The sequence below is a fragment of the Triticum urartu genome, chromosome 6A (genome assembly GCF_056163025.1).
Source record: "Triticum urartu cultivar PI428250 chromosome 6A, HENAU_Tu73, whole genome shotgun sequence".
Taxonomy (NCBI): domain Eukaryota; kingdom Viridiplantae; phylum Streptophyta; class Magnoliopsida; order Poales; family Poaceae; genus Triticum; species Triticum urartu.
This window is the reverse complement of record NC_141878.1, coordinates 170,309,525-170,325,422: the sequence shown is the minus strand read 5'-3', so window position 1 is coordinate 170,325,422 and position 15,898 is coordinate 170,309,525.

Here is a 15,898-nt window from a genome sequence, read left to right as displayed (position 1 = left end):
GTCGCGACGGTCGATGGCTACGGGGAAGCAGCGTCGGGACTCTGGATGGATCCGAAGTTGGAGCCGCTCCAGCGCTGTGAACAACGGCGGGGGTGAATCGGCTTCGGTATGGTTCCCGCGGCTGTCGTCGAGGTAGCTCCAGCAGCATGGAGTAAGAGGCACACGACCCAGTGCACGACGGCAAATGGACAGCGTCTCCGGCATTAGGGAGGAGGGCGGCTATGAAATTGGTGCAGTGGGGGCGCCATGGAGGAGGGGCTGAGGTTTTGCAGCTCGGGAGAAGGGAGCTTCCGGGGAGAAGGTGATTTGGCGCCTAGGCGGTATGAATGAGGGGGGGAGGGGAGGGGAGTGGAACCATGTTTTACGGACGCATTTGTGTGAAATGTGAGGGGGAGTTACAGTTCTACCCCTGACTTTAGGCTTCTCGGCTTGGGTCTGTGTACTGCGGGTCGGGGATAGTAGAGTAACTTTGCTTCTCCCTAAATAGTGGGCGGGAGCGATTTCAGGTGAGGAGGGCGTGTTTTGAAATATAGTGGGCGCGAGTGATTTCAGGCGAGGAGAGCGTGTTTTGAAAAAGTGGGCGCGAGCTATTTCGGGCGAGGAGAGCATGTTTTGCCGACCATGGTTTATGAATTATTCGGCACATGTCATTTCGGCCGAGGAGAAGGCGCGCTTGGATGAAGTTACGAACCTACCATCGATGCAAAACGGTCCAATTAATGCGTCTCCCACAGGACGGTAATTTCGCGTCTCCCATTTATTTGCTCGGGCGAATTCCACCGAGCAGAGGATGTTTAACGGTTCGTTCAAAATTTGGGAGAACGAGCATCCACGTCTACCTTACGAAGTCGATTCGAATCAAATTTAGAAATATTAGCTTGCCACTTCTTTTTTAGATGGAGATATGATGCTTGGGAGTAATGTGTTTTTACATGCTCGTTGCTAGTGATTTACTATATGACAAATAGTTGACCCACTCAAAAACGGGAATCAAACCCAAAATGAAATATCTCGATTCAATGAAATAGCTCGTTCACTATGTCAAAATAGTGAACTAAATCCAAAATTGAACACCTCAATCGAATATCAAGTTGTACAGTATTATAGTACTCCATGAACATGTTTAAAGTCAAATTAATGAACTTGTTTGATATACACATATATCCGTTCATGTGTGGATTGCAGACAACATGTTATCCAATTTAAATATTTGAATGCAATTTTATATCGAAACATGGTTTATATCAGTCTTTGATGCATAAAACGCGCCCTCCCCCTCTCCCAGACTCCTGCTCTCTCTCTCTCTCTCGCCGACAATCTACATTTTTGTCGCACGCATCCAACACACAAACTTTGTTGGTCCTCTCTATTTCTCTCCATCTCTCTCTCTCTCTTTGTGTGTGTGCGTGGGGGGTCTTTCTAGTTCGCATGCATATATACTCCATCTATATGTCTCTCTCGCACACTATGTATGATTGTATAGTCCAAGCTAGATATCGTGGGCGCACTCATCGTACGCACACGAATTCCTTGGCTCATTGCCCGTAACTCTCTCACGCACCACTCTGTCGTCTCGGAGCTCTTCGCCCTCTCTCTCAAACTCTCCATCTACCTGGGTCACACATACACATGCATATCTCACTCGCACTCAATAGGCCCATCTAAAACTCTATCTCTCTCCCTCGTTCTCTCTCCATCTCACACGCACACACACACAATCTCATGCCTAGCTAGCCAAGTATGATGGTCTCTCACTCAATTGTAGGCACACGCAGTCCCCCCTATATGTATATGACTAGCTAATCTTAGTCTCCATCACAAACATGTGCATGGTCTATCTCGATTTCTCTCGGGGCATCTTTTTATCGCGCACGCACCTCCCTCGATCTCCCGAGTGTCACCCTATGTTATGACGCGGAGCCGCCGCCAAGCCCTAAAACCTCTCGGGAGGGTTGATCTGAAGTCTGTTCGGGGCTCTGGAGAGGGGGATTCGTCGCCGTCGTCATCATCAACCATCCTCCATCACCAATTTCATGATGCTCACCGCCGTGCGTGAGTAATTCCATCGTAGGCTTGCTGGACGGTGATGGGTTGGATGAGATTTATCATGTAATCGAGTTAGTTTTGTTAGGGTTTGATCCCTAGTATCCATTATGTTCTGAGATTGATGTTGATATGACTTTGCTATGCTTAATGCTTGTCACTGGGGCCCGAGTGCCATGATTTCAGATCTGAACCTATTATGTTTTCATGAATATATGAGAGTTCTAGATCCTATCTTGCAAGTCTATAGTCACCTACTATGTGTTATGATCCGGCAACCCCGAAGTGACAATAATCAGGACCACTCCCGGTGATGACCGTGGTTTGATGAGTTCATGTATTCACTATGTGCTAATGCTTTGTTCCGGTTCTCTATTAAAAGGAGGCCTTAATATCCCTAAGTTTCCAATAGGACCCCGCTGCCACGGGAGGGTAGGACAAAAGATGTCATGCAATTTCTTTTCCATAAGCACGTATGTCTATATACGGAATACATGCCTACATTACATTGACGAATTGGAGCTAGTTCTGTGTCACCCTATGTTATGACTGTTACATGATGAACCGCATCCGGCATAATTATCCATCACTGATCCAGTGCCTACGAGTTTTCCATATACTGGTTTACGCTTATTTACTTTTCCGCTGCTACTGTTACAATCACTACAAAATACCAAAAACATTATTTTTGCTGTCTTTACTTTTGTTGCCGTTACCACTACTATCATATTACTTTGCTACTAAACACTTTGCTGCAGATACTAAGTTTCCAGGTGTGGTTGAATTGACAACTCAGCTGCTAATACTTGAGAATATTCTTTGGCTCCCCTTGTGTCGAATCAATAAATTTGTGTTGAATACTCTACCCTCGAAAGCTGTTGCGATCCCCTATACTTGTGGGTTATCAACAGCCACCATGATCATATTTGAACGTACGTAGATCATCTGTGTGCTTAACCTCAGGGCACTCGGAGATTTTTGGAAGTGGAATCCGCTGACGAGTGTACACATTCACAAGTTCCCACTCGCAATTGTACCCAATATAAACAACCCAATCTCCATTTGCGCCTGCCCAAGCCTTGCCCTCAAGCGATGGCATCTTAACATCAACTTGTAATGACGAGTGTACACATTATCAAGCGGCATCAACTTGCACAAGGCGAGGCTTCCCTCGTCCTCGCGCCAGTCAGCAGGGTCACGTCGAAGAAGATAGGGGAGATCAAACCACTCATGGACCCTTGGGTTCCTTGTAATGATGTTATTAGTTGAGTCAAGAATGTTCTTGAACGAACCTGCCATGCTAGCCGAGGTGATGACGTCGCATCGATTAATGAGTTCCCCCACCACGTCATCTTTCAGATCGGGGCAAGTATAACGGGGTTGTTTCCGGCTTGTTCCCTCCATGGATAAGACGATGGAATAATGGCAGAAGGAAGGGTGAAGGGAAATGGAGGAGGGAGGAAGAGCGTGCGATGGCAGTTCCAAATCAAGAGGGAAAGGCGAAGAGTCGTTGGACGGTTGCCAGTTTGCCATGGTACACGAATAGGTGCCCCGGCCTACAAGTCCTTTTGGAAATTGTACAAAAGGACTCGCCGTCATCTCACTGACATGTTGGAATGGGACCACATGTCAATGAAACATGGTGTGTAATTTCTCGTGCAAAATGCGATCTGGCCGCATTGGCCCGAGGTGCCACATTAGTTATCGACCTTTATTTTTTAACATACAATCTGAGTGGATAGCTCCTGTGGTCATCACACGTGAGCGAATATATAGGTGGGCTAGGTGGGCAGGCGGCAACAATCTAAGTGCTAATCCAATGCTTGGTTTTGTTTGGATTTTCCAACTATGACCATTGGATAGAGTGAATCAATGGCTTACATTCAATGTTATTCTCATAGGACTATAGAATGGTATAGGAACGTGGAGAGATTTTTCTGATTTTATATCACTGAATAATATAAAATATTATGAGTGCAGATGCAAAACCCCGAGGTTTGTAGCTCCTTCTCGGTCGTGGGGTATCTATGTTATTCCACTCTTTCGTTTAAGACATGAGATTTGTTCATCCTGTTGCCGGCACGCGGGACATCTATATGCCTCCATGACATGCGGGACATCTAGCATCAAGGTGGCGTGTCATGCAAGAAAATGGACATATGCAGTGTGTAAGTGAGTCATGCACTTCGATGGCACCTAGTACTACGCAATATTTTTTCTCCTCGATGGCATGTGAATAGTGCACATACTCAATGACAGAGCACGGGATGGTAGACATGGACATGGTCGACCCTTTTTGAAGATAGTACTAATAAATAACTTTGATGTGTCTCGTCAACTCGCAGAACGACGAGAAGCTTGCTTACTATGCCTTCTCCCTCGCCAACGCATGCGCGGTGGCTCACAGCATGAGGAGAAACTTTTGCTTACAAGCGGTGGACGTGCAATAGTTTATTTGGTGTCAGATTGCCAGAAATACTACAGTAGTACCATCATTATTGTTCGACTTCCGGAAGAGGAGAAGAGCCAAGCGCAAGGTCACCTACTAACCTAGTACAATACTACTATATCCAAAGCTAGTCCACCTTTTTAGAGCATGGTTTATTAATATAGGCAGCTCTTGCAGCGGAACATCATTTAGAGGAAGTACTCTCTTCGTAGGAACAAACAAAGTGAAACAAAAGTTGGAGTGGATGCTAGATTTCCAATTAAAACATGATTACATAGGAAAAAAATCCTATAGCATTCTATCCTATGAATCAAACGACCAATGTAGGAAAATTATGAGGGGGTCTCTCCAACAGTGTTCTTTGGCTCGCACCTAGCATCACGGTGGTCGAACTTGGAGTCATTCATTTGGTACACGTGGCATCTCAGATCTGGACACAAGGTGACGCGACCTCTCACTTCCTCCGCCATTTGAAGCGATGCGCCGGTGGAGGGCTAGCATGCTCCAATATTAGGTTGGCTCTATGTGCTGTGGCAACTTCATATACTAACCGGATGCTGGCCATACAACTACGGTACTCACACTCCAAGAAGTGACTCGAAAACCATTCATAAATTGAGTCTATGACATGCATTTGCAACTGAAATGTACCATTCATTAAATGCAACAAGTCATAAACACGCAACGACAATGAGGATACATGTTTGATTATAGGTTATTTCCAACAAAACATTCTAGCAAATACTAAAGTTTTCATCACACAACAAATAACAAGCAATGAAATGAACTTCAACTCAACTAATCCTCGGTGTTGGAAACATTTGCTTTGAACCATAGGTGCTCTGGGAAGGGCCATCTATTGTCAATATCGAGAGCAACGCAGGACTCATCATCCAGGCTGAAGCGGCATATATCAGGACCAGGGTAGGGAACCACCGAAATGTCTGAGGTATAGATACAATTACTTCTCATAAATGGTAGTAACGTTGTGTCAACAGCAGCTGGATCGCCTTTCACCATCATTGGATAGTTTGGTCCAAGGAAGAGCGAGTTTGCTCCAAGACTATCAATACTGAACCAGGGAGAAGGTGTTGGCGCGAGCACACTAGTATCCATCCTGAATACCATGCAACGGGTGTTGGAATAGGTCAGGAGAGGGCGACCATGGGAGACAACACCTGCTTCTTCAGTAGTAACAGTCTGAGTGCATTGTATACAGACAAGAAGAGGTGATCCATCGGAATTAGTTGCCAGGTGCCACTGAGTATATAAGTTCTGCTCCTCCTCATGCTCGTGATCATCACCATCGTCATCTCCCCCTTGCTTATAAATTTTTTCAAGTATAGGTGGTGGAATGTTCATAGGATCTTGGAAACACAAGAAGAAGGTTAATTAGTAAAGGGAAACTTGCTAACCCGCATGCATGTGGATGAAACAATTATAATTACAGTGGAAGACAAATGTACCGAAACTACGAGGATCCCATGCAAAAACAGTGCCATGAGTGGTGGCAGCAAACACAAGATCCTCGTATTCAATTGCATCACAGTACACATCCATGTATAGAAACTGATTTTTGAGCAATATCCATCCGGTCGAACCACGAACGACAACAACAAGCTTGTCGAAGATAGCAACAACTTGATAGTTCTTGTAATTCCAAGAGCGGTTGGGAACTCAACAAATTGCTATCTTCAGTAGACGACAGTCACCATGATCGTATTTGAACGTACGTAGACCATCTGTGTGCTCAACCTTAGGGCACTCTGAGATTTTTGGAAGTGGAATCCGCTGACGAGTGTACACATTCACAAGTTCCCACTCGCAATTGTACCCAATATAAACAACCCAATTTCCATTTGTGCCAGCCCAGGACTTACCCTTAAGCGATGGCATCTTGACATCACATGTATCATTATCAAGCGGCATCAACTTGCACAAGGCGAGACCTCCGTCGTCCGCGTCCATGTGAACTGGCTTATAGCGAAGAAGATAAGGGAGATCAAACCGTTCGTGGACCCTTGGGTTCCTAGTAATGATGTTATTAGTTGAGTCGAGAATGGTCTTGAACGAACCTGCCATGCTAGCTGAGGTGATGACGTCGCACCGATCAATGAGTTCCCCCACCACGTCATCTTTCAGATCGGGGCAAGAATAATGGGGTCGTTTCCGTCTTGTTCCCTCCATGGAGAAGACGACTGAACAATGGCAGAAGGAAGGGTGAATGCAAATGGAGGAGGGAGGAAGAGCGTGCGACAACAGTTCCAAATCGAGAGGGAAAGGCGAAGAGTCGGTGGACGGTTGCCAGTTTGCGACGGTACACGAAGAGGCGCCCTGGCCTACACGTCCTTTCGGAAATTGTACAAAGTACTCGCCATCGTCTCACTGACATGTTGGAACGGGACTGAGGGAGTCCTGGACTAGGGGGTCTCCAGACAGCCGGACTATATGCATTGGCCGGACTGTTAGACTATGAAGATACAAGATTGAAGACTTCGTCTCGTGTCCGGATGGGACTCTACTTGGCGTGGAAGGCAAGCTAGGCAATACGGATATGAATATCTCCTCCTTTGTAACCGACCTTGTGTAACCCTAACCCTCTCCGGTGTCTATATAAACCGAAGGGTTTTAGTCCGTAGGACAACAACCATAACATACAATCATACCATAGGCTAGCTTCTAGGGTTTAGCCTTTCTGATCTCACGGTAGATCTACTCTTGTAATACCCATATCATCAATATCAATCAAGCAGGACGTAGGGTTTTACCTCCATCAAGAGGTCCCAAACCTGGGTAAAACATCGTGTCCCCTGCCTCCTGTTACCATCCGGCCTAGACGCACAGTTCGGGACCCCCTACCCGAGATCTGCCGGTTTTGACACCGACATTGGTGCTTTCATTGAGAGTTCCGCTGTGCCATCGCCACCAGGAAGGATGTCCCATCCCGTCTTTAAAGACGACAGTATTGCCGAGGGAGCTTTGGCTATCGTCCAAACTCTCCGGCTAGGTGGTTTTCTCATGACCGCCTGTTCGACCGCTGCGCCGACGACGATGACTTCTCGGGTCATCAAAAGCAATCTTCACGTCAAATTGGAACTCGCCAAGCAGTTAGATCCAATGGAGCTCTCTTCCCTGAACGGGCTCTTGGATCGCATCGCCGCCCTGGGAGTCGCTACAGACTATGATCGGATTGGGCCTAATTCTGATCTGAGAGAGATCAACTCTCCCCAGGTCACCCATCACGTTGCAGTGGTGGAGGAACAATGCGGCAACCATTCATCTATCTTAAGGACTAGCTATGTATGGATTCCCGAACCCTCCAAGCCAGATACCCGCGGATGGAAGGACGTCACTCAAGGCCTGAACCTAGAATCATGCAGCAGGCTAGATTTATCGGAAAACGTCCAAGAATCCAAACTTGTGAGTTCGGAAACTCCTTGGTCCCTGAGTCTCAGATTGGGTGAGGATTCAGATTCTATTCCACCCACCAACCCAAACATACGCGATCTATCACAAATTAGGCAAGAGCTCGAAGAAACAGTACACCATTACTGGGCCAGATTCCTCCTGGTTATCAACAGGATAAAGGTCTGCCGCCAGGAAGACGCAATTTCATTCTTCTGCAATAATTGCACGGACAAGGGAATCCTCAACGCCATAAGTCGTCGTGAAATTACACGCTTTGCCGACTTGGTGTCCATAGTATGAAAGTACTGTGCGATGGAAAGCGCCTGGAACACCGAAATAAAATTTTGGGATAATCCAGCCCTGAATACAAACCCAGTCCGAAATAAAAGGGTGCATTATCACAATACACCTGGGTTAACCACCAAAAAGAAAAAGCCCTCTATGGGGCAAGGAACTGTACTGGAGAGATGGCTCAACGGACCCTGCAAAATTCACACTACAGCGGATGCAATACCAATGCACAGCCTTAGAGCATGTTGGATACTCTGGCAGGTGGCCAAAAGTGGTGAGGATCTACTCCCCCCAAATACCACAGAGCACCATCCCGTGGACAACAATACGGTGTTAACGGTCTTTGAGACCTTCGCGTCAAATAATAGACGCAAGCAAACACTCCGCAGCATGGCCGAAATCTGCCACGTAGCAAAAATAAATCCTTGGAGTGACACGGCTATTACCTTCAATGCCAGTGACGAACCAAAATTCCGAACAGCCCGAGCACCAGCCGCACTGGTCCTCAGTCCAATCGTGGACGGCTTTTGACTCACCAAGGTACTCATGGACGGCGGCAGCGGATTAAACCTCATCTATGAGGAAACTCTTCAGAAGATGGAAATAGACTGGAGCCGCATTAAGCAAAGTAGCACAACCTTTAGAGGAATCATCCCCAGTCGGGAAGCACGCTGTGCTAGGAAAATCACACTAGATGTGGTATTCGGCACGCCGGATAACCACAGGTCCGAGGAAATTACATTCCCAGTGGCCCCGTTCAGCAGCGGATACCACGCTCTACTAGGGCAGGAGGCGTTTACAATCTTCCAAGCCATACCCCATTATGGGTACATGAAGCTCAAAATGCCTGGGTACAACGGAATCATTACTCTTGCTAGTGATCCGGACATAGCACTCCGCGCCGAAAATAAGACAGCTGCGTTGGCCCTTGAGGCACTATCCGAAGCCCTAGAGGCCGACGAATTAACCGCGCTGCGCACCATGGTGAACAGGGACGACGTGATAATCGATAAAAGATCCAAGTCCACCTCCTTTAAACCTACGGACGAAATAGTCAAATTCCAAGTCCATCCAACGGACCCTACAAAAACAGCTTCCATCAGGGGAACAATTAAACCCTGATGTCGATGCCGCACTGCGAGAGTTCCTACGCGAGAACTGGGACATTTTTGCCTGGCACCCTTCAGACATGCCAGGAATCCCACGCAGGCTGGCCGAGCACAGCCTAAATATCCTAAAAGGATTTCAGCCAGTCAAGCAGGCTCTTCGACATTTCTCCGAACCTAAGAGACAAGCCATGGGAGAGGAACTAGCCAAGCTATTGGAGGCCGGATTCATCAGAGACATAAAACATCCGGACTGGCTAGCAAACCTGGTGATGGTACCAAAGAAGGACAAATCCTGGCGCTTGTGCGTCGATTTTAAGGACCTTAACAAGGCCTGCCCAAAGGATCCCTTCCCCCTCCCCTGCATCAATCAAATCATCGATGCTACTGCAGGACATGATTCATTGTGTTTCCTCGACGCATACTCCGGATACCATAAAATTAAAATGGCAGAGCCTGACCAAGGCGCAATGACATTCATCACCCATACGGCCCATTCTGCTTCAACACAATGCCCTTCGGGCTCAAGAACGCCGGCGCAACATATCAGCGCATGATTCAGACATGTCTGGGAAACCAGATCGACAAAACAGTGGAGGCATACGTGGATGACGTGGTCGTTAAAATCAGGCATGTCGAAACTCTAGTAGATGACTTGAGGCTCACATTCGACAACCTCCGAACATATGACATCAAGCTCAATCCGGAAAAAATGCGTCTTCGGCGTACCAGCCGGAAAGCTCCTGGGATTCATTGTCTCCAGTAGAGGTATTGAAGCTAATCCGGCCAAAATCCGAGCATTGTCACAGTTGGCTACCCCAATAGACCTCAAGCAAATACAAAAATTGACTGGATGCGTGGCGGCTCTAAGCCGCTTTATCTCCCGCTTGGGAGAAAAGGCATTACCCCTTGATCGCCTCCTCCGGCGCACCGAACACTTCGAGTGGACGGACGCCGCCACGGCCGGACTCAACGAAATAAAAGCCACATTGACAACGAACCCAGTCCTGGCCGTGCCAAATATTGGCGAACAAATGCTATTATACATTGCGGCAACTCATCAAGTAGTAAGCGTAGTGCTCGTCGTCGAGCGAGAAGTGGACGGACACAAACTCCCCCTTCAAAAGCCGGTTTACTATGTGTCCACTGTCCTTACTCCATGCAAATCACGGTACCCGCATTATCAAAATATAGCGTATGTGGTATTTATGGCATCCCGGAAGCTGCGACACTACTTTCAAGAGTGTTCGATAACGGTAGCCTCGGAAGTACCACTTAAGGATATTATAAACAACCGCGACGCGACGGGCCGGATTGCCAAATGGGCAATTTAGCTCCTCCCATTCGACATAACTTACAAGCCATGATGAGCTATTAAGTCGCAAGTTTTGGCTGACTTCGTCACTGAGTAGACGGAAGCCGAACTCCCTAAAGAGTACGGCACATATTCAAACTGGATCATGCACTTCGACAGCTCCAAAATGTTGGCTGGTCTGGGGGCTGGCGTCGTTTTGACATCCCCAATAGGAGACACCGTTCAATACGTACTACAGATAATGTATACGGACTCCAACAACGCCGCCGAATATGAGGCCCTTCTACATGGTCTCCGAATGGTAGTATCCATGGGCATTCAATGCCTAAAGGTGCGCGGGGATTCGAACCTCGTGATATCCCACATAAATGGAGACTTTGATGCCAAGGATCCGAAAATGGCAGCTTATCGCAATGCCGTCCTAAAAATGTCAGCTCGGTTCGAGGGGCTCGAATTTCACCATGTGGTTCGGGAAAACAATCAGGCGGCGGATATCCTCGCCCGCCTCGGCGCAAAACGTGATGCGGTCCCTCCCAACATATTTCTGGAAAGGCTTTTTAAGCCATCCATAGCATGGGAAGGGGACACCGGTAACAATAGTCCGGACCCGGCCAAACCGATACCGAACTCTCTGACACAATCGGAGGCTCCGCCACCGAAATAACACAATCAGCCCACGAAATAATGGCCATTATTGCCCCGTGGACAGAACCATTCCTGGCCTACCTAACTAGACAGGAACTTCAGGAGGACCAAAATGAGGCACGCTGCATAGTGCGGCGATCCAAGGCCTACAGGGTCCATGAGGGAGAATTGTACAAAAAAAGCACTACCGGAGTCCTTCAAAGTTGCATCTCCGAAGAGGAAGGGCGGAACCTTTTGGCAGAAATTCACGCCGGACTCAGCGGTCATCACGCTGCAGCCCGGGCTCTTGTAAGCAAAGCCTTCCCTACAGGATTCTATTGGCCAAAGGTTCGGGCAGATGCACAGGACTTGGTCCAACGTTGCGCCGGTTGCCAGCTATTTGCAAATCAAAGCCATATGCCACCCACCGCCCTCCAAACAATCCCTATTACATGGCCCTTCGCGATCTGGGGGCTTGACATGGTTGGACCCCTTAAAGGTGGAACCCACAAGAAAAAATACTTATTGGTCATGGTGGATAAATTCACCAAATGGATAGAGGCTAAACCGGTTAAAACAGCCGAATCTGGACCGGTGATAGATTTCATATCCAGGGTTGTACACCGTTACGGCGTCCCCCATAGCATCATCACTGATAACGACACGAACTTCACGGCCGACGAGGTAAAATCTGGTGCAGAAAAATGGGCGTAAAGCTCGACTATGCTTCAGTCTATCACCCACAAACCAACGGTCAAGTCGAATGAGCAAATGGTCTTATAATGAGTGGCATTAAACCCAGATTAGTGCGCTCCTTAACAGAGTCTGACAAGCACTGGGTAGAGGAGCTCGACTCCGTACTCTGGGGGCTGCGGACCATGCCGAATCGTAGTACCGGATATACACCGTTTTTTATGGTGTACGGCGCAGAGGCAGTCCTGCCCTGTGACATAATTCATGACTCACCTCGAGTGTGCATGTACGAAGAGAGAGAAGCTGAGCTTGATCAGCGGGACAGTCTGGACACCTTGGAGGAAGAGCGTGACGTAGCCAAAGCCCGTTCTGCATTTTACCAGCAACAGGCTCGCAGATACCAAAGCAGAGAAGTACGGGCCAAAACTTATAACGTTGGCGAACTAGTTCTACGGCTTCCGGATGAGAGGAAGAACAAGCTCGAGCCCAAATGGGAAGGCCCCTTCATTATCGACCAAGTTCTGACCGGTGGACCATACCGACTGAGGGATGCATCGATGTAACGCCCTCGATGCGGCTATATCTCCCACGTGGCGAGGCACGACTTAGAGGCATAACCGCATTGAAAGCAATGTCGCAAGTCAGGAAATCATCACACATCCCATGTACATGAATAATATAAAGGGGAGGTACATAGTTGGCTTACAATCGCCACGTCACATCAAAGTACATAAATAACATCCATCATACAAATCACTCATGGCCCGACTACGGTGCCGAAATAGAAAAGACCCCCAACATGCGACAAGGCCCTGAATCGATAACCCCAACTAGGCACCACTACTGATCATCCGGAAAGGACACGTAGTATCGCTGAGATTCCTCGTCGAACTCCCACTTGAGCTCGTAATCGTCATCTGGAGCGGAAACACCTGGACCTGCATCTGGAGTTGTAGTATCTGTGAGCCACAGGGACTCAGCAATCTCGCACCCTCGCGATCAAGACTATTTAAGCTTATAGGAATGGATGAGGCAAATATATGTGGAGCTGCAGCAAGCGACTAGCATATATGGTGGCTATCTTATACGCAAAAGAGAGCGAGAAGAGGAGGCAAGCGCGAGCGAGAAACTAGAAGGAACAACCTGCGCAAACATAACTCCAACACCGTGTCCACTTCCCGGACTCCGCCGAGAAGAGGCCATCACGGTAACACACACGGTTGATTCATTTTAAATTAATTAAGGTTCAGTTATCTACAACCGGACATTAACAAATTCCCATCTGCCCATAACCGCGGGCACGGCTTTCGAAAGTTCAATCCCTGCAGGGGGTCCCAACTTAGCCCATGACAAGCTCTCACGGTCAACGAAGGAATAGACCTCCACCCGAGTCACACCAATCAGACTCGGTAACCCGGTACAACAAGACAGTTGGACAGGTTAAAACAAGACCAGCAACACCGCCCGAATGTGCCGACAAATCCCGATAGGAGCTGCACATATCTCTTTCTCAGGGCACACTCAGATGAGACATCCTACGAGTAAAACCAACCCTCAAGTTGCCCCGAGGTGGCCCCGCAGTCTACTCGGTCGGACCAACACTCAGAGGGAGCACTCGCCCGTGGGGGGCTAAAATAAGATGACCCTTGAGTCTGCAGAACCCAAGGGAAATAAAAGGGTAGGTGGCAAATGGTAAAACCAATGTTGGGCATTGCTGGAAAAGCTTTAATCAAGGCGAAATATCAAGGGGTTCCCATTATAACCCAACCGCGTAAGGAACGCAAAATCCGGGAACATAACACCGATATGATGGAAACTAGGGCGGCAAGAGTGGAACAAAACACTAGGCGAGAGGCCGAGCCTTCCACCCTTTACCAAGTATATAGATGCATTAAGATAACATAGCAATATAATGATATCCCAACAAGTAAATAAATGTTCCAACAAGGAACGGCTCCAATCTTCACCTTCAACTAACAACGCTATAAGAGGGGCTGAGCAAAGCGGTAACATAGCCAATCAACGGTTTGCTAGGACATGGTGGGTTAGAGGTTTGACATGGCAATTGGGAGGATAACAAGCAAAAGGTAGGCATCGTAGCATTGGCAAAGCAAGAGCGAGCAAACTAGCATAGCAAAGATAGTAGTGATTTCGAGGGTATGACCATCTTGCCTGCACAGTTGTCAAAGTTGACTGGATCCTCACAAGCAAACTCAACGGGATCCTCGGTAGCGAACTCGTCTCCCGGCTCTACCCAACAAGACAAACAAGCAACAAGGATACAATCAACCACGTGCAAGACCAAGCAATATGATGAAATGATGATATGCTATGCGGGATGCGATGCGGGATGCAAAATGCAAGATATGACAGGAAATGCATGAACCTGGCCTCAACTTGGAATTCCAAGGGTGTCACTGGATAGAGGGGATGAAATCTCTTGAAAACGATATAAGGATCATTGGAATCGGAGCTACGGTTTGGAAATGGCAAGCGTTTTAAGATATGACACCGGTCTGCGATTTACAGCAAGTAGGCATCTAAATGCAACGAAATGAACATGCTACAGCCACCAAACATGAAAAAAAATACATGACAGTGATGTACACAAGATGCTTAACAAAACACTAGCACTGAGCCATAGGCAAATTCATCCATTAAGAGGTTCAACCAAGCGTGGCAAAAACGCAAACGCAAAACAGATTCCAGACTTAGTGAAATTAACACTAGCCTGAAATTTCAGATCACGAAGCCCTCTTTGGAGCAGAAAAACAACACGATAGAAAACCTGAACATGACAAGTAAGAACATGGCATGGAGCTACTCAACAAGCTTAACAAAACACCCAAAGTGACCTGGGGCTAAAAGGGTTCACAAAATACTCTACCGAGCACACAAACATAGCTCGAACACAATCAGTTTTCAGACTTAGTGAAAACTGAGACATGCTGAAATATAACCCACGAAGGCATGTAAACGAGCTCGATGCACTCACTACGGTGCAAGTCATGGCAAGGAAAGCATATATCCAGCAAGAAGGCACAATATTCTAGCTACACAAGGCAAGAACAAAGGCATAGCATGCATGGATCACTAACAATAGCACCGGCAAATCGCAAACGAGTTGACGATCTGCCTAGATTAACAACGAAGCAAAAGTTGAGCTCGATTGAGTCAACCTAGGGCACTCCATATATGTAAACAAAGACATGGATGGATAGAGCATAACATAATATCAAAACTCCCTTACTGATCATCCTCAAAAGAGGCACGTATCACTAGGAAACAAGCTGGACATATAGCATCATGAACTAAAATATCCCAGACTTAGTGAAAATCACTAAGTCCCTGAAATCAGCAATCTCAGGTACCTCTCTTCGCAAGCTTGCACAAGACAACACACACATCCTAAAAATGCATGGGTGGCACCTCTGGAAAGAAGACAAAATGCTTAACAATTTATCCCAAAGGGGCACAGGCATATCATGCACGAATTAAACATGGCAAAAATGACAAAAGTGCATGATGAACTAACGGATCTGCAATTTAACTCACGAAGCCTCCTTCTAACAGCATTTTGGGCAACAAGATGACCTCAAATGCAAATGATGCAATGGAATGAAATGATGTACATGTCGAGGCGAAGATTTTGATATATCATATGCCCAAAACGGAGCTACGGTTGCGGAGATACAAGCAGTCAAAGGTAGCACGAAAATTACGGTTTCAGGGGAGAGGGGTCAACCCAGATCTAGATCCAGCGGCACGGATTACGAGGCGGCCGGGGCACTGCAGCGGCACGGCTGCCGAGGTTCGCCGGGAATGGTGGGGACGGCGGCCGGAGCAGCGGGGAAGGCCGGGCCCGGAGGAGAGGACGGCGGCCGGAGGTGGAGCGGCGTCCTGCGGCGGCGCGGGCCACCGGAGGAGGTCGAGGCGGCGGGGCCCGGCGCGGTGGCGCCGGCCGGCGAC